Source organism: Mandrillus leucophaeus, unplaced genomic scaffold, assembly GCF_000951045.1.
Source record: "Mandrillus leucophaeus isolate KB7577 unplaced genomic scaffold, Mleu.le_1.0 Scaffold897, whole genome shotgun sequence".
Classification (NCBI taxonomy): Eukaryota; Metazoa; Chordata; class Mammalia; order Primates; family Cercopithecidae; genus Mandrillus; species Mandrillus leucophaeus.
Window position 1 is genome coordinate 439,696 of NW_012109774.1, and position 27,810 is coordinate 467,505.

At 34.4% G+C, this 27,810-nt stretch overlaps 1 protein-coding gene across 3 annotated transcripts in view; it reads left to right on the forward strand.

Annotated features, from left to right (window-relative positions):
- Nucleotides 1-27,810, forward strand: part of KLHL1 (kelch-like family member 1) — a 478,878-nt gene that overhangs the window by 224,679 nt on the left and 226,389 nt on the right. The gene's annotated exons all lie outside the window — the stretch shown is intronic.

A 27,810-nucleotide genomic window follows, 5' to 3' on the forward strand; every position in this document is an offset into this window, starting at 1 on the left:
TAAGTGAATTTGTATGTGTAGCCACTAGCACATTGATTTACACCTAAAAAGAATAGTGTAAATAGAAACTACAATATTGCAGTTTTGTAATTCAATTTCATCGTACAAGCAATCCATTCCCTCCTAGTGTTAAATGGGTTGTCTGTTAAAGTTTTGTACATATAAACTTTTGCACCTTTTCCCTGGGAATCACATTTTCCAAAATATATGAAAAGTATTTCCAGTACAAAATGATACATAGCTCTGTTTACTTCATTAACAAACAAACAAACAAAAAAAAACTGAAGGAAGCAGCAGGTTCCGGCAGCATCTTTCAATTGTCTCTCCATCATGTGCACCACCAGACCCAGAGGTCCCTAAGTGCCTGCTTATGAGGATGAAACCCTGCCCTGTGCCCCTCCTCTGCTGAGCAAGGAGCAGTGGCTATGGTGGTGCAGTATGCACTGGTAGTGCAGGTGCTAGTGGACCTGGGAGATGTTGGCAAGCTTGGAAGGTGGTCTCCAAGGGGCTTTGGATGTAGCTCCCTGCCTCCTGGGAAGCCAAACTTGGGCTTGCTGGAGAAGTGCTATGGCTTCCTTGCCCTAAGCCCTGGTGGGTAAAGTGACTTGGAGTCCAGTTTGAAGGAGGAGCATAGGGGGAGTGAGGTAACAACATGAAAAATGCAAAGGTCTTAATCTGTACGAGACCTCTGGTAAAGTATGAGCACTGTGAGGGTGGAAGGCACAGCTGGGTGGGGAAGCACCTGGGCCTCCAGTTTGTGGAGTGCATTATTCCCATGAGGGACTAGATGGTGATGTCAGGAGCCTTGCTTATTGATGACAAAAATATCATTTGAGGTCAAAAGGAGACCCCACACTGGGTACACATATTGCTCACAATGCTGCCCACAACCAGCACCTAACCTTGTCCCCATAAGGAGAGGGCTGCTGTCCTGGGGTGGCCACTGAAGGGAGATCACAGACAGCAAGCAGGTAGTCTTCCAGCAGGACCCAAGCAGCATGGGGCATCTTCAGGAACCAGCCAAGGGACCGTGGCAGCGGATTATAGCTGAAAAAAGAAAAGGCCAGTCGACAGAAAATCCCAGCAGAGTTGAGAGAAGGGGCAGTGTCTGGCGGTGACTTGGCCTAATGGAGCTGGGACACACCACAACAGCTGTGTTCTTACAAACTCAGCCACCTGATACCTCCCAATATAGTTGCATCTGGAGATGACTGACATGGAAATACTGTGGAGAAATCAGTCAGGAATATTTTAATTAAAACAATATTAAAAAAGAAACTGAAAAAGTAGAATTCAGTGCTGCACGCCTTACTCATAGAAAAGTTGTGAAGGAGTTCATGAATAACTTTAAAGTTAATAAGAAATAGCAAAATAGCTATTAGCAAAATTCCTGTACCAAAAGTAGCAGGTCATTCCTTTAAAACAGGCAAAAACCCAACTAAAATTTGTTTCATGTAACTGAAATGGGAAAGGGTGAGTTTAGCTTTAGGTATGACCTAATGTTTTATTCTGTTAGAGATTAAGTTATCTCTCTTTCATAGTTGCATTCTGTTGAGTTAACTCCAACCCCAAATTCAGCATGGCTCATGTTATCATTACATCAATTTCCTGGAAAAGCAAATCTACCTCCACAAGAGTCCCCTAGTATTCATAGAACTATACTGATTGGTCCACATTGGCCTTATTTAGGACACATTCATTCCTGAACCTACCACTGTGGCCAGACATTATAAAATAGACTGGGTTTAGTCTACATAATGCACTCTTCTTGGGGAGCCAGAGGTAATGTCAGCTCTCTTAGAAGAAGTACTTTGCCTCAGAATAGAATGGATATTGGTTCTCCTGAAGTAAAAATTAATATCCTTGTTTTTTAAAAAATGGAGCCAACTCTATAATTTCAACTTTCTTCCTACAAAATGGCATTTAAGTTTTATTTCACTGAAAATGATGTAAACATGCAGTTGTCGCTGTATGTACAGACTCTAGATATTTATTTTTTATAATTAAATAAGACAATGTGCAGAATGTGGATTAGATTTTGGCAGCTATGTGGTACTCATATGATAGAGAAGTATCTTTAGCTTATCACAAAAATTTCTTGCTGAAAAATAACCATTATTCATTTGTTTAATAGTCTTGACTAGTATAATAGATGGGCAAAAGTATTATCAGGTGGATTATTACTTATGAAATTTATTCATATGTATACAGGAAAAATCTGTCACACAGATCAAGAGTGGTTCATTCTCAATGTCAAACCCATACTATTTTATTTGCACAGAATGGTTGATTTCTGATGTTTCTTTTGTAAAATGATTGCTTCCTGATACACTGTTGAAAGAAGTTATGAAAATTATGATTGAATAATGGCTATTGAGTTTGTCATTGCAAGGAGTAGTGCAAAGAGAGAAAGCCATCAAATACAATACAATTTTTTTCTGATACTACCGGCAATGAATGTTACTCTTTTTCTCTGAGATTATTGATCAGAAGTCCATTATATCAGAAGAGAGATGTACTCGGTTTGTTAGTAGAAATGGACTGCATTATGTCAGTGGATTTCAAGCAGTACTTGGATGAAACAGAGAGGAAGAAACTATCAACTTTTTCCACTCTACTGACATGGCAAACAGAAGCTTTGAGTAAAGAGTAAGGAGAGAAGACCCCATATTATATATATGGATGATCACCAGTTTTAAAGCTATCTCCCCTCATTGTTCTGAGGTTCCATTTCCAAAGAGCAATTTCACATCTTTATCTTAACAAGTTGAGACTCTTCATTCTAATTGTTTTCTGAAATTATTTGGGGAACATCAACCAAATAGAACAGAGATCTGGTTTACACTTCCGCTTATACTTCAGCTTGCCCCAGTTTTAGGGACCACTGCTCGTCTTATTTAAAATAATTGTTTTACATAATGTGGCAGTAATTAGGAATGAAGATTGGTTGTTGTCTAGCCTAATCTACCTTGAAGGAATGTCACAAGTAAATTCGGGAGATTTTGTAGAATTGACCAAGAAAGAGATTACAATAGAAAAAAAAACTGTGTTTCAAATCAATGAAATATAATATATTTCATTTAGTGGCTCAACTATATGCTTTATACCACAAACCAGGTATTTTCCACAGTTGATGTGGTAATATACAACATAAATGAGTCCTTAGTGCACAGAAGATTCAGGACTAGGAAATGGTAGAACTGATTTTCTTAGCATTGTTTGAGTTACGATTAGTGCTTTGGGCTTTTCTTTTTTTTTTTTTTTTTTTTTTTCCTTTTTTAATGATATTCCTATACCTAGCTGCGGCCACGAAGATTTGAGCCTACTCGCATAAGTACTGAATATTTGTAAAAAGAATCCATTAGCATAACCCCTAATAGATTGCTTAAATGGAGCTACTCAGCAATATATTTGGTATCTGAATGAACGTAAACTAACCACTTCAGAGCCAGAGGGTCAAAGTTTTTGATACCAGAATCCTAAAAGTATCACTCTTTGATTTAAAGAAAGTGAGTTTGATGCTTTTTCAACAATTGATTTTCTCCCAACATTGAGAAATTATGTTTAACTAGACATACTAAAAGTAATATTTGACTAGTACAATTTAAAATAAAAATGTATTAGGAATCCATTCATTGTTATCTATTATAAAAATTGTGAAAAATTTTGGAATGGAAAATGAAAAAATGAGAATTAAAGAGAAAGACAGAGACAGAAGACAGACAGAAAGACAGACTGATTACTGACAATTCTAGGGAATGCTAGCAGTTATCTAGTGCATTTTCTGGGTTGTCTGATTCTACAGTGATCTTTGAACTATTTTGCTCTCAAATTAATTGCATTGCTGATAGTACTGCAGATTATTCTTGCCTATAGAGGTGTAAATAAATGTTGTACAAGGGAAGTAAAGTTTCCTTCAGAAGTCACTTTTTCATGTACTAACAAATTCATTACTCATTTCCTCATTGCTCTTATATGTGTCCACTGGCTTCTCCTTTGAACTAATTTTAACACCTTATCAGTTCCCTCCTTAATTAGTTAAATGAACTATTGTTTATTTTATATTTGTATGAGCGTCATGATTTTATCTTTTTAATGAAATTGGGCTTTATCATGTCTATCCAGTGAAAATATTTGGTTTTCCAGTATTTGAGTGCTTTATATGAATTTTGTGTCTGATAAACATTTATAATGGTCCTAGATGAGAAATTTTCCCATAATTTCTCAGTTTATGTAGGAAATCTAGAACATTATTTGACCTTGTCTGCTTTAATATTGATCTCCTCAGCCATCCAATACCTGAAACATAGTAGCTGTTTTCTTAATAAATAATTTTGATGGCTGTGGTATGAATAAGCAAACAATTGAAAACCCTTGTTGCCTTTCCTAATAACATGTAAGGTAAACTCTGATTTAGTAATACATCAAACAGTCAAAAGTAAGACAAGAAATGACTAGCATGATTGATATGGGCCCCAACTTAGAGGAAAACCATTCTACATAGAGAGGTGTCTATATTTGTAATGACTTCAACAACATAACACTTTTGACTCATATAAATTAATTATTTAATACATTTTTAAATATTCTATTTCATTTTTATCTAAATGATGTCATGGATCTTTGAATGTATTTTTAACGTAGTATAAAATTATTTGTAGTGCACTGACCATCTACCAAGTGGTGTGCAAACACAAGGAATTCGTGAAGCAGTCTACTAAATTTTGGAGGCCAGGGAAGTCCAGTAAATATACTTTAAGACCTAGCCACATATGCATTATTTTATAGACGATGATAGCAAAGTGGAATACGACAATTTCTTTTTCTACTGAAAAATGTTTCAGACAGTGAGGTTTGCCAAACCTTGTAGAAACCACGAAGGAAAGGATACTTAACGCTGTGAGAGGAACTTAAGGAAGACTCCGCAGATGACTGAATGCCTGATGGAGGCCTGGAGAAAAACAAACACAACAAGCAAAAACAGTAAAAAGTTTATAATGGCATATTAATTAGTGATAATTTTGGGGTATAATAAACTGCTTTTACTAGATTTTCTGTTTATCTTTAATAAATTCAGAGAATACATTTTTGTGTATTATTTCCACATAGTTGTATCTTAAATTACAGGGTCTTTTATTCCATTAAAATAATCTAAAAGTTGACCCCAAAACTCATGCATGGAATGAATAGGAGAATTTTATTTATCTAAATTATTACTATGTGTAGGACGGGCACGGTGGCTCACGCCTGTAATCCCAGCACTTTGGGAGGCCAAGGTGGTTGGATCATGAGGTCAGGAGATCGAGATCATCCTGGCTAATATGGTGAAACCCCGTGTCTACTAAAAAAATACAAAAAAAAAAAAAAAAAAAAATTAGCCAGGCGTGGTGGCGGGCGCCTGTAGACCCAGCTACTCTGGAGGTTGAGGCAGGAGAATGGCCTGAACCCGGGAGGCAGAGCTTGCAGTGAGCCAAGACTGTGCCACTGCACTCCAGCCTAAGCCAGATAACGTCTCAAAAAAATAAAAATAAATAAATAAATAAATACTCTCTGGCGACAGAGCCAGACTCCATCTCCAAAAAAATAAAAATGTAAATAAATTAATTAATTAAATAAAAATAAAATAAAATAATATATTACTATGTGATAAATTATTGAAAAAGTATTTGGAAGGTAATGAGAAAACATCTGGACTTTTGATTTTTTTTTTTTAAATTATCCCCAAAAGAAAAACAATAAAAATCTGAATGTTTTGCTTTGGATTGCTCAAGAATGCTTTAATTTAGATTTAGTGGGCTTTCTTTTATTTACTTTAAATATTTGCAGTTTTAGCCTCTTTTGTGATTAAAACATTCTTTGGAATAGTATAATGTAAAATATTTTACCTCTAGGTTATTTCTTCAGTGTAGAAACATTATTTATATGGATGTAGATCCATTTGGCATAAATCCTCCCTGCATGTGTAAGTGTGCTTATTCTGCACAAGCTTTGCCATAAAGTAGAGGCAGTTAAGATTTCCTCTGGGCTAAAATATGACAAGTGGGCATCTAACTTACAAATCTATTCCACTTTCTCTGTCTCTCTTTCTCTCTTGAACATCCACTGATGTGTTCTCCTTTTCACATAGAATTCTATTATATAATAGGATATATATATATATATATTTTACATAAATACCATAAACATGTGTACTAAATATATGAGGTAAATAACTAGAAGTTGTTTTAATTTAGATGAAACCATATTTAGGAACTAAAAATATCCTTTACAATGTAAGTACTATTAAATTGGTAATATTTATTATACCTAGTATAATAAATTAATATTATAGAATATTTAAAATATATGTGGAAAATAACAGCCTAAGAAAGGAAAAATACTCTCTTAACATTGTAAAATATTGAACCATATACTATAATAAACTCTACATTACTGGATGAAGTCCAAGGAAGTATTGATAAAAAGGAATTTGTTTATTATTCTGCTCAGCCTTTATTTATCAAAGGAGACAAAAATAATATAAACCAGTGTTCCCTGTGACTTTGGAAATTGATGTCTATATAAGCTATGGCAATTCATAGGCATTTTTTTTGGTCAATAATTGCACAAGATATAACATTTGAAAACATGCAATAATTCATAAATGAAATATATCATATATTTCCTTTTATTTGTCTATAAATGAATCTTTTATATTTTAGTGAAAATGTTTTTTATGTTTTCTTTTCAAATTTTTTGCATACTAGATTTAGGCAGTAAATAAACTATGCAGTTGCTATCCTTCTGGGTTTATAGAATTTACTATTTAAATGCTAATTCGAGATGTAGAAAGAATATTTCAGGAACATGTTTTTTGTCAAATCTTCTCTCACACCCTTTATTTATGGTATTCAAACATAAATTACACTACTAAGTGAAACTTACACTTTAATCTGCAGCTTCCCATCTTCTCGGCCAGTTGAAATTATTTCTGTTTTTCCTCGGCTACTCTCTCTCTATTCCTCTCACTCACCCGTTTTACAACAATTTCATGGTTCTGGTCTCTCTTTTCTTCTCTTACAAATCTATACTCTGCTGGTATACCCAGCGCCCACAGTTTCAGCAGTTATTTACAAACTACACCACAAGCTACAATCTCAGTTCTGAGTTCGAGAGCCCATTCTTCAATCTCAATCTCTGTGTATGATAACTACTGATATTTAGCATACGCTAATCCAACACATTCATCCCACCTCCTGAAATTTACTATATTGGCTTCGCTATCTACATGGTAACTTATGCTAATAAATTGGTGGCTGAAATAGATTCTCCCTTTTCTTCACTCCCACCATCCAAATAACTTCCATATATGAAAAATCTTATTTTGAAATGTCATGTAACTTTCCTGTTAATTGTCTATCTCTACCCATGACTTTCAATGTCTAGTCAAGTATTTATATAAGCAAAACAGCTATTCATAATCTAAATTTACATGTAAACACAAACATTATTAAAAATTGTTAATATACAAGTAATATATAAATTCTTAAAATTTTTAAGAGTTTCTCTAAGCACACAACTATTATGTAAATAGAGGAAAGATTCTACTTCAGCATATTACAATAGATATTTGCCATTTTAGAAACATTGTCAGTGTCAATGTCAGTGCTGCTTGTGGTATTTGAGTCGTCAATCTAACGTTCATCTTTTTTGCTTTTATACCCATGGTTCATCTATAAATAGTGATATATTTATTTAATACACCTAAAGGTCAAATTTTTTTGTTAAATTAAAATTGTGTTTTAGAGCTTTGCTCACAAACATAAGCCACCAATGGACCTATGTTACCAACCTATCAACTGCTTCTCTGTTTTCAAATGAGGTAGAGACTAAGGGAAAACTTTGTTGAGAAATAAGTGACACAGATTGCAAAATTATTTTATACTTCTAAGATTTAAAAGAAAGTTTGAAAATCATAGACTATATTATTAATGTGGAAATAAGTATTTTAATCAGAAGAGTGAAAACTCATTTTCTTTGTAGAATAGCATAGATGATTTCAAAATATGGTAATTTAGTGATATTCCTAAAAACTGAGAAAGCTTGCTAATGTAACCTAAAATTCAAACTATATTTTTTCTATTCCAGTGAGAGTTATACTGTCTTCAGTAGACTTGATAAGATGGAGCAAAATTTCAAAAGTATGTGTAATAAATTCAGTCATATGAATTTTTATTATAAGTGAAGAAAGGATCATGCAGAAAAGTAGAATATAAATTTTTGTCTCTTTTGTTAGCCTGCTATTCTAGGCCTGAAAGAATGAAGCTTTAAATAAAACATATTTAAAATAAATTGTTATTCAAGATAAAATGAGAGCATTAAAAATGTAATCCCAAGACTGTGTTTTTCTCTTCTAATTAATAAGTATTCCATAAAATTTAGAAAATTCAAACCAAACAAGCAGAATTAAAGAAAACACTCAATATATCAACACTAAAGGGTAACAATTTTAATATTAACTTGTATGTTCTAACTCTGTTTTCCTGGTTTGAAAATATAACTGATACCTTAATCAAGTGGGTCTTGAAGGATGAAAACAAACAAACAAACAAACAGAAATTCTTCCTATAACTATCCCTGTGAACCTACGCCTTTACTTGCCCACTGAATAAAATCAAAGACAAAGACCATTATTTTTCTAATGAGTTTTAGGTAATAAAAATTCCCCCAGGAAACCTGAGTCACAGAAATAGCTTCACTTCTGTAATTAAAATGTCCAATCTTATTCAATACTTACTAGGTGAATCCTCCGGAACCCCAGTGATTGCTTAATAAGTGGATAGTTCTCATGGGGTATTGAGAAGGAAAGAAAGTGTATAGTGTATTTACCTGCTAAAAATTCCCAATGTGAAGCCACTTAACTAATCAGCATTCTTTACCCAGTTACTTTATTTCCTTGAGAGATTTCGAAACACTGGGTTAATTTGGGGGCATCAATTGATTAGCATGGTCATCATGTTAAATGATCTCCTGGGTTGCTGTGATAATTTACAAAGAATCTCTCATGTGTGAATTTTCAAAACTTTGACTTATGTCCTCCAGAGCTCTATTCCAAGCCATTTATCGGCAATTATTTTAGACAAAGAGAGTGTGTCGTGTGATCCTGAGCATAAACTTTTGTAGATTCCCTGAATTTTAATATGCCCACTTAGAAAAGCTATTAAAAGCAAGAAACCTCATTATACCTCACTGTCCTCATCTAAAAAAGGAAATAATGATATTATTGTTCACTGAATCATTAGAATTAAATAATATATTTAATAGTTTAAAAACTTAAAGTATGAAATCACAAGTTTATTGCTCTTGCAACCATATCAAATCTTATGCAGCTGGCAGGAATTCAAGGCTTTCTCAATAGGCTAGATCAATTGAATTTGGTCTCACTTTTTAATATCCAGAATTTAATATCAATTTCTATCATGGAGTTGATGATCAATACTTTACTTAATTCATGAAAAGGGGCAATTGTCATATTACTTTTCAATATGAGTAATTATAAGGGATATGTAACTAATGCCAGCATTTGGTCAATTTAGACTATAAACAGAAGAAAGAACATCCCAAGTTCAGTGCATGGTGCTCTTATTGGCATACGATTTTAAAAAGTTAGTTCAAAATTAACGGCATGATTTTAAATTTATAAAATTCAAACAGCATTTCTGTATTATCAGCATTATTACTGTATATAAGCAAGTGGTCTTCACACCACATATTAGTAACCATCATGTAGATTGCATCACATTATGTTGGACTAGGCAAAACCATTGCTTGAAGATTTATGACAAACATAATCTATCCTAACCTTGGAATTGAACCAACCCAGATAATCACTTCTATGTTCTCTATGTGGTTTGGAGGTAGGAAGCAAATTGAATTTACTGAAAACAAAGATTGTAAGAAAAGCAGTTTTCAATGCGCTCTTAATTTTCTCTTTCAGGGTAGCCATGATATTGTTAGTTTTGCATTTTTTCCATTTGCTAGTCTTTTTATTAAGACGTATTATTATTGAAGAAAATGCAGCTATGGGAGTCAACAGAGATAACAGATTAACTACAAGTCATTGGTAATGAATATTCCAACAGCTAAAGGAATCATATTATGAGCAGTGATTTAAAAACTCAGTGTTGTTCAGCAGCATTTTATTTAAACCATACTGAAAGACAACATAACTTAATGATTAAGCATAAACTCTGGAGTTAGACTGTCTAGCTTTGAAGTCCTTCTCATTCACACACTGTGTAAACTTGGATTATTTACTTAAATTGTCTAGATTTGAGTTTTCACAAGTGGCAATCATGAATGGCCAAAAAGATTTTGACTTATAAGAGCAATTGTGAGAATAGCATGTACAAAAAATGAGTTACTAATTGTTGTGTAAAGTTGTATCTTTATATAGTACCAGGGCTAGTGGGAATAAGATGCAAAAAAAATAATTTCAATTTAGTATAAAGACTATACTACTAGTGAACTTTAGCTCTTTCACTTGGTAGAAAGTTTCCTTTGACAGGAGAAATGAGAATGTTGGAGATTTATAAGGATATTGAAGAGGGATTTGCACAATAGAAATCTCGCTGAAATATATATACTTTTTTTATATTCATATTCCATTATTCACAAGGTGAGAATCTTTATAATGATAACTTCAGATGTACCTAATAATACCCTGGTTGAGACTAATAAAATTTAAACAAGGTAATATTGTCAGGAATTCTACTTTCATATTTCTTGACTTCAGCAAAGTTTAAACTTCTAATCTTAACACATTTTTTCTTATTAAATGATAAATATTAAATTATTTTCATGAATCTTAAGATCATTTTAGTCTTCAAATTAGAAGATGAAAGTATCTCTGCATATTAATATAATAATATATAGATTAAATTTATTTTACTGATCATTTCAAATGTGTCTCTTTAAATACATAGGGCATATAGTAAACATTTCTTCAATAAACATACAAAAATAAATATATCAAGAATATGAGGGCCGGGTGCGGTGGCTCATGCCTGCAATCCCAGCACTTTGGGAGGCCTAGGCGAGTGGATCACCAGATCAAGAGATCGAGACCATCCTGGCCAACATGCTGAAACCCCATCTCTACTAAAAACACAAAAATTACCTGGGCGTGGTGGCACGTGCCTGTAGTCCCAGCTACTCGGGAGGCTGAGGCAGGAGAATCGCTTGAACTCGGGAGGCAGAGGTTGCAGTGGGCCGAGATTGCTGCACTCCAGCCTGGTGACAGAGCAAGACTGCATCTCAAACAAACAAACAAACAAACAATGTGAACAAGGGTTTTCTGCAAAGGAATCTGCAAAAAAGAGATGTTATTCCAGTGAGCAGTTTGCAAATGAGACACAGCCTCTGGTATAAAAGGAAGGTGCTTTCTAGAGAACGAAGAAAGGGTTTGGGTTTTATAGTAAAAGTTCTCAACCAGATTTCAATCAGGCTTGTTTATGCAAATGAATAATTCAAACTTGCGAAGTGCTGACTGGCCACCACAGCTGAGTTCTGATTGGCTGGGGCAGATGCGCTCTGGTGGGTTGGCTCAAATGAGCTTAGATTGGTCGGTTTCCAAGCCTCAAACCAGAAGTCTCTGTGAGATATTTCTTTCAAAAGGCAAGTGGGGGTATGGCGGGTTCTGGCTGCAGTTTATCTTAGCCCCGGCAGCAGGAACTGGTTTGGCTTCATTACAGAAAGAGTGGTCCTGTGATACTTTTACGACATCTTTCTGAGAACTTAGAGTACATGACCAATCTCTCGCCCAGTCATGGCTGCTTACTTCTGCTTCAGCTCACTTCAGTTAGCCACAGGGAGACCATCGAGGATCCATGTATTTGAATAGATCCTCCATAATAGATCCTTTAATAAGACTTGTTGCTTTTAAGATGATAAGGCACAATATATTCGAAATATATAACAAGCAATCATACATACTTTTCATTATGCATATAATGGAAAAGCTATGGTATTGAATTTTCTCTTTCAGTACTGTAGTTCTCCAAAATTATTTTAATTCTTCACTATCTACCCTTTAAAATGTTACAATGAGATCGTAAACACATCACTTAACTGAGAATACTCTTCAAATATACCATGATAAATCTATGTCCTTTTTCTCAGTTCTCATTGTCTATGAGCTTTCTGTTTTTATTAATTAACCTCTCCTTAAAATGTTCCTGTTGTTGCGTCTCTATCTCATAAGAATCTCCTTTTCTTCGTGTTCTAGGACCAGCCCTTATTGGACAAACATGAAAGAAATTTAAAACTCCATTTAAGAAGTCTTACCTTTCATGAACTTAAATTTCTGGCTTTCTGTCAAATATTTCCAATATATTCTGCCTTATCATTTCAAAAGCGACAAGTCTTATACAGACTCATTGTGGGCTGGGCACGGTGGCTCACGCCTGTAATCACAGCACTCTGGGAGGCTGAGGCGGGCAGATCACCTGAGGTTGAGAGTTCAAGACCAGCCTGACCAAGATGGAGAAACCCTGCCTCTACTAAAAATACAAAAAAAAATTAGCCAGGCAAGGTGGTATGTGCCTGTAACCCCAGCTGCTCAGGACGCTGAGGCAGGAGAATCGCTTGAACCAGGGAGGCAGAGGTTGCGTTGAGCCGAGATTGTGCCATTGCACTCCAGCCTGGGTAACAAAAGTGAGACTCTGTAAAAAACAAAAACAACAAACAAACAAAAAAAAACACTCATTATGCTCCACAATATGTTAACCATCTCCTGAACTTTTCCATTACTGCAACAGATATCATCAATTTATTTTGCAACCACATTGCAAATTTGTTTCAAATTTTAGGTCAGCATTCAAAAACTTCTTCACTATTTACCCTTTAAAATGTTACAACATTGTAAACACATCACTTGACTGAAAATACTCTTGCCCCTAAACACTTTCTGCTAATTTTTTTGTTTTCTTTTGCCAAAAACATGTAATCTGTCTACCCCTGACCAGAGTCATCATTATCACCCAAGCATATCATAGATACTTCTTTCAAATTGTCTGCAACTCTTCTTTCATTGTTACATTTAATTTATCCCTCAACTCATTCTTGGAAATTGATTTACCTACTCTAGTCCTTAGTAGTATACCAAGAAACATAGTTAGGTGTAAAGGTGACTTAGGTGCCTGCATGGTAAAATAAATATTAGTTAGGTTTATATTCTTGATAATGATAGGGCATTTTCTTGTGATGTGGGTTCTTTTTCACTGTTTTTTTCTGTTTTCACAATTAAGAATTAAAATATGTTAACCAAAATATCATAATATAAATAACCAAATAAGTCTTTGCATTTAACCTATGCTCTGTAAATGTTGTTTCCATTCTATTCTATCTATTTGCATGTACAGTGTCTTACATATGTAAATATGACATGAGTTTCTTGTTTCTGTTTATGGTAATAATTAGATAAATAATTGATTATTTCACAAAAGGAAAGATGTATGTTTTCCCTGGAACAGAACCAAAGACAGAAGCTAATGCACCAAGTTTATATTGGGATACGCAGTCTCAGGACTACAAATTTGAGGGGGAACAGGAAAGGAGGACAGAAAGTAGGGAAATCAAATGCAAGGTAATGTATTTCTCAGCTGTTCACAAATTAACAAGAAATTGGAGTTAGTAGTTTATAAGGACAGATGCCTTCTAAACAGGCCACATGGACCTACTGTGATGTAGAGCTGTCAATCAATGGGATAAAAGGAAATGAATTATCTGCCAAATAATCTTGTCTTCTTTTTCTCACAGGTCAGAGTTTATCCCTTTGTCCATGATGTCTGTCTCTTCCAAATTATGTTAATCAACTCTGTTGGGCTGGTTTATATTCTAGATCCTAGTGCAGTAAAACTCTTACTGTGTCTACTAGCAAAAGTGCCCTTTCCACTAAAACCCAGCATCTCTTGCTCTACAAATCCTAAAGGTATGGGAAAACAAAGCACACATTCGTAAGTGGATTACTGGGAACAATGGTGGAAAAGGCTAATCCTAAATCCACATTTTGTTTCCCTTATCCGTAAATTCTAACGACTGGGGACACATAACCAAATGTCAGCTGTTGCTTCAATTCACTTGCTGTATGTTGGAGAACCATGCTGCACCACGCATTGAGCTATATTCAAAGCTGGTGTTTAACGTGAAGTTTCATGAGGTATGTGGTGAGAACAATGAATATTATGTGCATGAGCCCATTGTTGTACTGTATTTGTCATAAAATATGTTCGCTTTTCCAAGGAATATTTTTTAAGTATATGATACCAATGAATCCGAAATTTTATAGGCAATCCAATGTTATTGAAGGGCATAGAGGGAAACCCATATCCAGAGTATTTATCTATTCCAGAAAACATAAACGTCTGCACCACTCCAAGGTTGAAGGAGACCTATGTAGTTTACTTCCAACAGCTGGCTTATCTCTCCTAAAGAAGTGTGCCATATTAAGAATTAACAATGTTACAGTAAGTTCAGCCTTTGTGAGGGAAAGCTCATATTTTTAGGTCCATTCATAACTTCCATTTTGCTGTCATGGTCCTCTGCTTGTGGGCCTATTGTAGCAACTTTGAAATGGCTAAAGAGTGAAAATTGCTGTTGTTCATACTAAAAATTATTCTGTTTACCCGATTGTGGAGAGCCTCCTCTCTAATGGATACTGTCTGCTAAGCACTCAAGAAAGAGTCTTTGTGATCACTCCAGGATTGCCATTTGGTTATCCCAGACCTCCTTGCCTAGAAAGCCGTGTATGTTCCTAACTTAGGCTGTCTCACTTTTTCTTCATACAGAGTAGGCATCCAAGTGTGCTGTTCACAGCTTTGCCTACAAGATGGATTTCCTTGTATAACTGTCATGATTAGCATCAATATATCATGCTAATGCACTTCTCACCTAGGACTGAATTCTCTCCTTTTTCACAAATTTGTTGTAAGGGGCCCTATTTAAGACTGCAAGATTACGGTGAAGAATAGGCATGAATTCCTTTTGCAGAGGATGACCTTGCCACAGAATTTTAAATGAGTGAACCAGGATTTTATCAATGAAAACAACTTGTTTCTTTTCCCAACATTCTTATCCCCATGTATACTTCCAGAACTAACTGATTTGTACGTCATATTGTACAAACTTCAGGGAAGCTTGCATAACCACCTGGATTTGCTTGCCCTTGCCCCATTAGAAATGGATAGTCTGAAGAGCCATGCAACAGATAGAGTTGAATCACATTTCTAGGTGCTTTCAAAATTCAAAGATTTCCAATAAATTTTGTGCCTCATTTTTTTTTTCTGGTTGGACATTGCTCTTTACCTAGAGGAGCTCTACTGCTACGCTCCAGACTAAATAATTAATGAAAAGTATACAGATGCAGAAGATTCCTGAAAATCACAAAATTAATCTCTCAGCTTTTGGCATACATGTGTATAACTAGGTTATGTAGAATAATTGCTAGTTTCTATTGAGCGAATCCAATTACTATGGTGACATTATCAATAGAGTGGATGCCTGTGATGTTTTGTAGAATGTCAGGCCAATCAAGGTTTTGTAGACTGTATTATGTAAAAGAACAACAGCTCTGAGAAAGTGAAAGAGCTCTGTGAAAGTCTGCTGTCATCTTTGTATATTAAAACAAGCTGCTTTTGCACTTCCCTTATAATTTTATGATAATGAACCTTGAGAAGAAAGCATTTGTCCAATCAACAGTCTTATACCAAAGCCCTGGGCAACTATGAGGCTATTCTCATTTCTGGGATTATCACCTGAGGGTTGCTCCATGCCTGAGGGATACTCCATGCCTGAGGGATACATTCTTCCTCACTACAATCTTCCTGAGTTTGGCTTGTGTTTCTTTCTTATGGCTAACTCTAGATACCCTCTGTAGATGAATCACAAAAAAAAATGTGTAATTTTTATTGCATCTGTGATATCAATTGCAGCTGACCAAATTCCTTCAGCTTAAGTAATAATCTTTATGACAGACATGTCAGATGTCTCTGGCACCAAAGACTGAATGCAGCATTGGACCACTTATAATCAATGGTGAGTCTCCAGGCCTTGTGCGTAAGCCACATGTGGCATTGAATCTTTGTGCACAAGCCACATGTGGCATTGAATAGAAAAAAAATGTCTCAAAGACAGTTTTTTTTTTTTTTTTAATTCGTCAGAACACTGATATTGTTTTAGAGAGACAATGGCACTAGGTATCATTAGTTGGATAGGTTCACAGTTTTCCATATACCCCACTAAGATATCCCTAATGTGAGCAAGTCCTTTCAGGGTTTGTGGGTAAAGATGAGCAGAAGTACATATAAACAATGCATATATACTAATAACATATTCAGTGGTGGGGCCATAACATTGAAGTTTACAGGGGTTCAAAGAACTCACTCTTATCTGAGCCTGGCAAGGGTCTCATTGGTGGTGACCTCAGATCCAAAAGCAAAGAGATTATTTTTTTCCCTGCATCCTAGTGCCAAGTGTTGCAAGTGTCAGTGTCATCTGTGCACCACGTAGCCAAAAGGTCCAAGAAGTGAACTTCTTTCCACCTCTCCATTAAACTCTGATCTTGGCATAAGACCTCTGGTCTCCTCCGGGGAGCATAAGAACTCAGGCAAACTCCTTGTCTTAGTTTTAAAACCCAGTCCTGAGGTTCATGTAAAAGTTTTCAGGGCTCTGCAATTCATCCTTAAGCTTATTGGGAGGGGAGGAAGGAATAGCATTTGTGTCAGTAACAGAGGCTATCCTAGAGCACACCATAGGGGGCCACCTAGGCAGGAATTATTGGGTGGGGAGCATTATTAACCATTATTATTATTATTAACCACATTCCGAGATCTCTTGGGGAAGACCCTTGACTAAGCTGATCAGGAGAGGGCACCCAGTGACCACTTTATGCTGCACTTTCTACTGGTCAATCTTTGCTGATTTGACCATGACTACTTTTTCCATGGTGAGGAATTTGTCAGTTAAAACTTGGGTTATGTAAAAGTTCTATTGACTTGAGTTTCTGAGGAGATTTAACTGGACTCAGTAACCACAGGGAATGGTACAGATAAACCAATAAATCTAAATCTGGTTAATGATCTCATCATGTGATAGTCTCATGCTTTCTTTGTGGATCCAAAGGACAACAGAGTGACTTGCACGGCTTCTATATCCACTACGAGACTTCAGTGGTAGCAGTGGACTCACCATGGGTGGGTCAAACCTGTTGGGACTCAAATAGTCATCCACTGAGGATGGTGAGGGTATCAGGTGTTTGTGTCCTCTGACAGCCTGCCTTTCCCTTCCTCCTTAGGCAGTCAACGCACTCTGGAGGAAAGGGACATTTAGTGACACACCCAGCAAGGAACCAATGTCCCTCGCTAGGTTTAACAATATTTTCTCATTTATTGTGAAGGCAAGTTTAACTATGTTTCAAACACTATGTTTCACAAAAAAGGATGTGCTTTTTCATGCACAACAAATACCTATAAATACATAAGTAAATAATTGTACATTTTTAATGCTTGAAGAAATAATAAATAGCCATTTCCAGAATTGAAACCATCCAGGATGAAAACGTGAGGTATGAACTTCAGTCCTTGTTTATTTTTCCTGCATCTTAGTTATAAAATATATTAATGCTCCATGCATTTACATTTTGTACGAACTTTCATATTTAGTGCATCATATATAACAATATATGTTGTAATGTATCTAGTGGTTCTTTTGTTTGCTGAGAGATACATTAATAGCAGGTACTAAATTATTGTTTGACAAACTCTTGAGAAGTATTTCTTACAAATTTGTGTAGCTACCAAGAGGATTATCACATTTTATTCCATTTTTTTTTTTTTAAGTAGAGTATATGCTTTCATTAGTTTCCATTTTGGGGTTTTGTTGGTGTTAATTTTTATAGCTTGTTTTTCATTTCCTCCTGAATTTCTTTGACAATTATTGTACTTATTTCTACTGTTAAGAAAAGCTTCAAAAATAGGTTAATATAAGTGTTGTGATTTTTTAATGTTGGTTGCAAGCAACTAGTAAATTATTCAGCCCAGAAGGGAAATAATCTAAATCCTTTTATTAAGCAATAAATGAATGCAAAATCATAATTAAAATTTTACATGCTTCTGTGGAGACCATTTAGACCTTAAATTGCAAAATTGTAATGTATTCCTCATTGAATAATGCTAATGCTGTCTTTTACTACAAAATAGTCAATGTGGTTATGTAAGTAACTTCTGTACTGACTTCTTTCTTTCTACACATGTTTTTTATCCCAACTGTCTAGCTATTTCTGATTATGCATCTAACAGGCTTTCCTGAAGTATCATTTACGCTTATAAGCATGAGAACAAAAGACTAAATAAATCTTAGGTTGACAATAAAATTCTTTAGTTCGTAGAAAGTTTTGTTTTGTTTTGTTTTTCTGAGAAGATAGGTATGCACTTTTTTTTTTCAGTTTTCTGTAAGTACAGAACAAGCACCACCTGACAGAATATACATACTTTCTTACAGATCAAAGTAGATTCTTCCAGCCACTTTTCTGAAAGATGTCCTAGAGCAGGAAAAGCAGAGATCCTGTCTTGCATTACAAGTTTCTTTTTCTAGTAAGGTGGTAGAGGAGCATTATTTTTATTCTTTCATCAAGCACTGGAAATCATTTCAGAAAAATTCTATGATCAGGTGCCCTGGACAGTTTACTGCAATGAAAAGCAACAGGTCTCAATACATAGGTATGTTACTGTCTCATTATTTAATTTTCAGTGATACTATTTTCTTCTAAACTGTCAAAAACGTATGGCTTTTATAAAGATTGTACAGAGATTTATCTTTTCTCCTAAACTTTCTAGCCCCACCATTCTCAATGACTTTGCTAGACACCTAAAGAATATTGGCAAATACTGATGTTAAGCAATTTATCAAGCAGACAGAAGAGATAGGTTTATACTCTACCAGGAAGTTACTGTACCTAATATTACTAATTATAAAATAAATACTACTACTCTAATAATTTATACATGTGTATTTAAACTTTGCAAAGTAATTAACATATTTGAGAAGTTTATTAGTTTTGTTAAATCAAAAAAATAGGAGTAGTATAGTTTAGCTGACTGGAGTATTTTTTTAAAATAAAATTTATAAATCATTTCTACAGGTTCCTTTCTCTTACATTAGTAGACAATAGGTATCACATATTAAACTTTTGACCAATATATATCCAGTATGAGAAACGACCAAATTATTACAAGAGTTGATCTTCCCAAAATAATTGCAAATGTTTTGCATAACATTCCAAAGTTTAAATATTATTTTTTTCTAATATCAATTTATATTCAAAGCAAACCAGCAAAATGTTTATTAACTAGATGTGGTTATAAAATCTATATTCAAGGTGAGGAGATGATGTCTTAGAATTATTAAATGCATTTTGCCTGGGAAATCTTGACTAGAAATGATCAGAATTGGAATGGCATCCCTTTCTTATTAAAAAGAAATGTTTCCACTGTAACTTCTAACTCCTCTTATCTATTTAACAGCATTTTGTCTGAGACCACTTACAGTCATAGAATCACATATATTTAAAGGAGTTATAATAACAAAAATATATTTTCTCCTGTATGATAATCTTGAAGAATGACCACCAGAAATTATTTCTGACACTAGAAACAGTCTTGAGATAATTATAAATGCTTCTTTTTAAAAAAATTAATACTCTCATATTTTGTAAAAATATAGTTACTATGAATTAGGGAGCCACCACTTAGTGGGTGCTATAGAATTAATAAAAAAAACTGAAAACTGGCAGTCATTCACTTCAGTCCCAAGGAGTTGTATCTAGGTAATTTTGCTCTAAGTAAGGGAAACTCAGCAGAGGGTTCATGTGTATGATAACAAAACATGTATGGCATTTAATAACTTTTCTGCATAGTACCATTATTAAGGAAGAAACTAACATATAATTTGAACACTTAAAAAAATTATATTCCATGTTTATTTTTTAAGAGCTGATAACAAAATACAGAGAAAACAGGAAAACACCGTTAAACCTATACATACTAACATCTCTTTGAATACTTTTCTTTGTCGTGTAATTTAAATAGTATTAATCAAACAAGTATCTGTTTGTGTATATATGATAAAAATGTATGCAAATAAGCAACATATAGTCAAAAGTATCTGCTGATTGTTGTTTTATTTATCATTTCTAAAGCAATAAGAAAAATGAAGGTATATTCAGAGACATATATAGTTTCAACTAAAACTACATATTTAGTTCTAGTATCCTTTCCTGGTTTTGAAAATTATGACCTTTTATACAGATAAAGAATGGTAGTTCTTTAGCCTTTAAAATGAGATACATGTGTGTGTGTATACATATATATATGTATACATATATATATGTATACATATATATGTATACATATATATATATAGAAGAAAAAATATTAATCTGCAGGCATTTACAAGGGTGATAAACAAAATAGTAATTGATTTGCCCTTGAATGAAAGAAAATTACAAGAAGGCAGATGTTACTTCAAAAATCGGACACTTTTCTAATAGAGCTATTCAGCAGTGATAGGGGCTTCCTCACAGAGTCATGGGTTTCCCATCACTGAAAATAATTACTGAGTAATCAGTGCACAGAAAAGTGCATGGATTGTGAATTAAATTAAGTGATTTCAAAGAATGCTTCTAATTTAAGAATATGTTAGATAGCGGTAATTCCTATTTGATATTCTGTCTAGATAATGAGAATTGGACCAGATGACACCAATATTTTCTTAGTGCTTTTTGAATCTATGATATATTACAAACATTTTCTTTTTTGGAAATTGTTATTGCAGAAAGGACGAAAATGTAGTCTGGTCTCTTTTATTTCACTTCTGTTGTCATCCTCTTCAAATTACTAAGTTTTTCTTCTTATTATAAATGAATGCAATTATCTTATAATACTATACTGTCCCCCTCACTAGAAAGTAAAATTCTTAAGGCCAGAACCTTTCTCTTTTTAATTTCTGTATTTCCAGTATTAAGCATATACTACGCATAAAGAAAGAATCCCGTAAAACATAAATTTAATGTTTTGATTATTTGCCTTGCCTGAATATTTAATCCCTGTGTCAAAGTTGCTGACTGAACTGTTGAACACTATCTTAGAATTTCAAAGAGAATGGAAACTCATTATGAGATTGTCACAATTTGTCATTTTACTGAGGAGACTGCTGAAGCTGAGAGGAGCTCACATATAGTCATACTCATGGCCAAGATAAGGCTAGGATTAGAAACTCAGCCTTTTGTCCTTAAGTCTATGACACTTCCCATTATACTACCTGGCCTATCTATTTGATTAATTTTTTTCTGGTTCTCCTCGCCCATCAGCTTGAATGACTGAATAATCAGAAAAATAGAGAAAATAATGTTAATGTAGCCTCTAGAGCTAGCAAGAGGAGGTTGAAGTGAAGGGTAGGGTCAAATGCAGAATAGTAATGGCTAACACTTACGTGTTCCTTTCTGTGAGACAGGCACTCCTCTAAGGATAGTAAATTTAATTTAGTCTTCATACCTAATTCTGATAAGAATGCATTATCATGGATGCTATTTTCATCCTCATTTACACACAAGAAACCCAACTCCCTAATGTCACACAGCCAGTAAGTAGCAGAGTTGACATCTAAATCCTGTCCAACTCTCCAAATTAAATCACCAATAATCACCATACCATGTTGTGAGACCCAGAAATATCAAGAGTTGTAAATAAAATCCAGGTGAGCATCTCAAGAGTAAGGGTGCATATATGTCACATAGGTCAAAGTAAGATATTAAGCTCAAAATAGATGGGTGAGGAGAACCAGAAAAAAAAAAAAATCAAACAATAGATAGGCTAGGTAGTATAACGGGAAGTGTCATAGACTTAAGGACAAAAGGCTGAGTTTCTAATCCTAGCTTTATCTTGACCATGAGTGTGACTATATGTGCGCTCCTCTCAGCTTCAGCATTCTCCCCAGTAAAATAACAAGTTGTGACAATCTCATAAAGAGTTTCCATTCCCTTTCAAATTCTAAGGTAGTGTTCAACAGTTCAGTCAGCAACTTTGACACAGGGATTAAAAATTCAGGCAAGGCAAATAATCAAAAGCCCAGGAAAATTTGTTTTAAAGCCTGAAAAAGTTAGAATCTTGACAGCAATATGTCAGTGCAGCAACAATAAGGTAATTATTACTAAAAACACTTGATACTTGAAGGGAGATGCCTTTCTCAACTCTGCATTTTCAGAAAGTTTAAATTCTAAAAAGCAATAGAAAATTATATATATATGCACATATATATATGACCTATGCAACAAATACGCATATATGCAGCCTTACTCTTAAGGTGCTCACCCGGATTGTATTTACAACTCTTGATATTTGCTATCCTCCATAAGGGACATGGGAAAACTAGTATTTCTTAAAGGCATTACTCCATAAAAGAAATAACTTAGAAATTCTTAAAGATTGGAAATAGTTGTGATGCTTTCTTAAGTTTATTTGAGATTTTTAAAGTAAGTTTTTAAAAATTATAATTTTTATACATTTCTCCAACGATGTGTGTTAGTTTCCTAGATCTGCTGTATAAAATCCCACAAAATGGGTGGCTTAAAATACATTACAATTACTTTTTCACAGTTCTCAAGACTGGAAATTCAAAGTCACATTGTTCCTGGGGTCATGTGTTTTCCTAAAGTGTCTGGAGAAGAATCCTTTCTTGCTTCTTCCAGCTTCTGTTACTGACAATCTTTGTTATTCCTCAATTTGTGGTAGCATAACTACACACGATCTCTGCCTCCATCTCAGATAGTCTTCTTCCCTTTGTGTCTCTCATTTCTTCGCACTGAGTTCTACTCACTGTGTATCTGTGTGTCTCAAAATGTCTCTTGGAAAGACCACAGTCATGAGATTATGGTCCATCCCAATCCAGTATGACTTTATCTTAACTTAATCAACTATATTTGCAAAGACCCTATTTCCACCTAAGGTCATATTCTTAGGTTAATGTTAAATATAACCTTTAGAAGGGATGCTGCTATGATTTGTGTCCCCTCAAATTCCATATGTTAAAACCTAATCCCCACTGTGGTTATATTAAAAACTAAAGGACATGGTGAGGTATGTGGATCATAAGGGCTCTGCCTTTATAAATGGGATTAGTGCCCTTGTAAGAGGCCAGAGGAAGCTTGTTTGCTCCTTCTGCCATATGAGAATACAGCAAGAAAATGCCATCTATAAGGAAGGAGTCCTCGCCAGACAACAAATCTGCTGGTGCCTTGATCTTGGACTTTCCAGTCTCTAAAACTGTGAGCAAAAATTTTCTGTAGTTTATAAATTATCCAGTCTAAGATAGTTTTTATAGCAGCTCAGAAAATAAGTAAGACAGAAATTGATACTGAGGGGTAAGGAGTTACTATAACAAGTCCCTAAAAATGTGGAAGAGGCTTCGGAACTACGTAATGAATAATGGCTGGAGAAGTTTTGAAATGCATGCTAGAATAAACTGATATTGCCTGAACAAACTGTAAAGGGAAATTTAGGTGAGACCTCAGAAGATAACAGTAGAGAAAGTCTCAGATTAGCTAAGTCATTGCGATCAGAATGTTGGTAGAACTATGACAGTAAACACCATAATAGGTTTTTGGTAATTGAAGGGAAAGTGACCCTTGTTATAAAGTGGCAAAGAACTTAGCTGAATTGTATTTGCATCCCAGCATTTTGTGGAAAGAAGAAATTGTGAGTGGCAAAATACTTGGCAGAAGAAATCTCTAAGCCAAGTATCGAAGGAGCCACGTTGCTTCTGTCAACTGCTTATAGTAAATTTCAAGAAAATGGAAGTAATTCAAAGACAGAATTTAAAATCAAAAGGGAAGCAGATCTTAAAGATTCAGAAAAATATCAACCTGGCCCTGTTGTAAAAAATGAAAAAGCTGTTTGGTAGAGAACACCAAAGCTGTGGCTAAGGTTTACCACCTGTGCCCTCTGGGGAAACAGCCACTGTGGCCTACATTGTACCTTTGGATCCAATGAAATAGAAGACTGAAAATTTCATTTCAATCTAGTACATAACATAACAGGAAAAACATTGCCTCCGAAGTCAAAAGATGAATTTTTCAATCTCAATCCTTAAAATAGTAGAACCATGCATATATCATGAAACCCTCAAAACTTCGCTTGCAAAGGATGCTTACAGAATTAGAAATTTTAAAATCTTTGACCCAAAACATTAGACCCAAAGATTGTATTTTTCATACTTACCTAGTCAACCTCAACCAGAGGACGCAGCCAAATTCCAGGATCCCCTTTTGTTTTTTCAGGTACTTGGCATTATGAGCCTCCTAAGAATTCATCTTTCTAACCAATAACTATTTAGACAGATAATTAAATAAATTCTATATCCTCTGGTGCATTGAAATGAAGCCAGAGATTTTGCAGTGGTCTGACAAAGGATTTATCTTCCTTCCATAATGCTTAGAACAGTGTCTAGGAGTTGACTGTAATTAACTAATGGTCACAGAATATAAGATGGTAAGACATAAGTCTTAACTCAGTAGACTTCCATGAGAGAGAGAGTTCTTAAGTTAAACATATAGCACATAATGTGTTGGTTTGATATTAGCTATTCATTAAGTAAACAAAATTAAAGTTATTTAAATGATAATAAAATATGTTGCTATAGTTTAATATCCATATTTTAAACCAAATAACAAAAAGATGAGAGTTGAAAGGATTTACTTATGTTGTTTGATACAATATTACCATTAGTTTTCAGCTAACTTTCAGATAAAAAAGTTACATTTCCAATAAAATTTCAAAACAATTATATTTATATTATTAACGATAATTAATGGGGGAAGACCATAATTTAATTAATGCACAGAAGAAATGAATATTAGAAAATATGTTTATATTAAGTCCAGGAAATCATTAAACAAACAAAAAAATCAGTACAAAACTTCCGTCTATTCAGGATAACACAAAACTACATTTTTTTAGCTAGAGAAGTTATTTTAAAATGTTATGAAGAGGCCACAGTAAATAGTAGTTTAGCCTTTATTTTTTTAACTATCCTGTTTTACGAAATGGCAACTGACGTTTGTTGCCAAAATCTTTCTTTATAACAAGCATTTTTAACCCATATGTAGAAAATGGGTGTATGTATGTATGTGTGTTCATATGAGATTCAATATATTCAACTATGGCATCACATACTATACTCCCTGCTATTATGTCTTTATATGGATTTCACTGGCCAGAATACTGTATGTCTCCATTTCCCATTTTCTGGTTTAAACTCCTTTCTAATATTCTAGATCCATTTGAAAAGCTGGATTCTACAGTTGACTACTATCATTTTCCAGATACTGCACTTTTTATAAGTATCTCCCACATGGCGAGTTTTTTATTCAAATCCATTTTGTCCTTACGATGATTACCAGGGCCATATATCAGGGTTTCAATAAACCTATGCCGAATGGATGATTGAATAAACCTAAGAAAGAGATTGTACAAAAGGCAACCAGGCCTCTTGTTATATGATCTTCATAGACAATAAGGAGCTTGCTAACATATGCAAGCAATGTAAGAAACTCGTTGAATTTATATCTCCTCTTTTAGCAATAACACATAATGACGTTAAAACAATCAATTTCCAGAACCTACATTGTAGGTACAATAAACAAAGTATCACTAAAATGAGGCTTGATGGAAAAAGGAAAACAGCAAGGAGAACTTGAGAAATTCAATAAAATGTAGAAGAAAAAAAATTAACACCTACCTAATAATATGTAGGTAAGTGTGAAAGATCTGATACCAGCTCTTAAGGTCCCATTTACTTACAGCAGTTTGTAGAAACAATGCTGCTGGTACCAAAAGATTTAGTGTAACTTCTAAAAATACAAAATTACTGGAATATTCTCTAATTTAGATGCAGAAATAAAAAAAAAGAAAAGAAAAACTGCTGTAGCGGTATTAAATGAAACTATTATCATAACTGTCTGAAAAAGAAATCAAACTATAAAAGTCTATAGCCTTCCTACCAGATAGATTTCAATTTGACTCTAAGTTTTCTGGAGGCCAAATAAAAAGAGAAATCTGATGAATTTCCTAATTTACAACATCCATGATAAAAGCAAACCAATTTACTCAGGAGAAGTGCAATTATTCTTGCTACTAAAACCTGAAAGAAACTTCTCCCAAGGGTCATCATAAAGAGGACACTATAAAATATAATGAAATATGCCTTGAACAGTATCTTTATGACAGACACCACTAGGAGTTTCATAGAGCTGTTTTTTATGATATCACTCACTATATTCTGATGGCCTAGCTATAGAGTTCTGTGTGTATTTTAATGGAGGCATAGATTTTTTAGTAACTGGAAAAACAGATGGACAAATCTTTCAAAGATTCCTCAGAATATCTTTAGTTTAACGTAGTTTTTTTTTTTTTTTTTAATCTGATGGCAAAACATCCCAGAACACTTAATTTGCTAATTACGTGAATAGTTATTGGACATCTATAATTTACTTAGCGCCCAAAGGAAACACAAAGAACAAAACAATTTCCTGGAACCAAAATAACTACTTTCAGTTATTCTGGGAAGTCAGTTAGTATAAAGAAAGACATTATTTACAAATAGTATTATTATTATTATACAATTAATGTAAATGTATGACAGACACCCTGAAAGAAAGTAAGTTAGTGCCCTTTTGTGAAAGCTGAAGTTACTTCAGCTCCAAGGATATACTATAACACAGGCCAGTTTTCTCCTCAAAAAATAAATTTGAAACTGCTCTAACATACAGATTAATGGTTACTTGCTGAATCCTCTACTCTGTTTAGCATAGCCACAATGCCGTCTTTGCAAGAGTCTTAGTGTCACTCTACTACAGTTTTTATACTAAAACATGTGTCCTGTGGATATTGCTGCCACCACCGTGACTTTAAAACTAGAACCTGAGAAGTGTTTGTTATATAGTGGAGCTATCCCAGGAGACATGGGGAGAGGTGGAGCAGAGAAGGCCAAACAACGGAATCTCTGTCTTCTCTCTAAACATGTATCGTCCACAGAAGCCTTTTCACTTAAAATGTAAGAAAGTTTTTGACAAGTAGTTTTAAAAACATGTTGTTAAACACTGTACTATCCTGTGCTGTTTCTACAATTTTATTTTTCTCTACAGAGATTATCAATTCATGTATTCATCAAATATGTACAGCTCCTCTGCTGTTTTCTAGGCTTTGTGCCAGGATCTAGATATACAAGGTTATATAAATCAGGGTCTTACAGCTTAAAATTTGTGAAAAGATTTCTACATTTACCAAAGATTAGGCTGCAATGTGGTATCTGCTGTGGCAGGGATACACCCACTACACACCATAAGGGGATAGTGAAGGCGTCACCAGCTCAAATGGGACTCAATAGAAACTTGAGGAGCCATATATAATAGGTAGCTCTTGAATTGAATCTTGGAATGTGACAGAAATTTAGAACAGCAAGGTTGATAAAAGTCATTTTAAGCAATGGAGTAAATGAGGGAGGACACGTCAAACAAGATGGCAAATTGAAAAACAAAGAGAACCAGAAAAGGTATGAACAACAGCTTGCTAAAACAATAAATTTGAACCAAAAGATAAGGAGAAGTCATAAAACAAAACAAAACAAAACAAACAAAAGCTTCAGAATAAAACCACAAGCACATTTATGTTTTGGAAATATTATTCCGGCATCATGATAGAGGATGAAACTGAGAATCTAAGAATA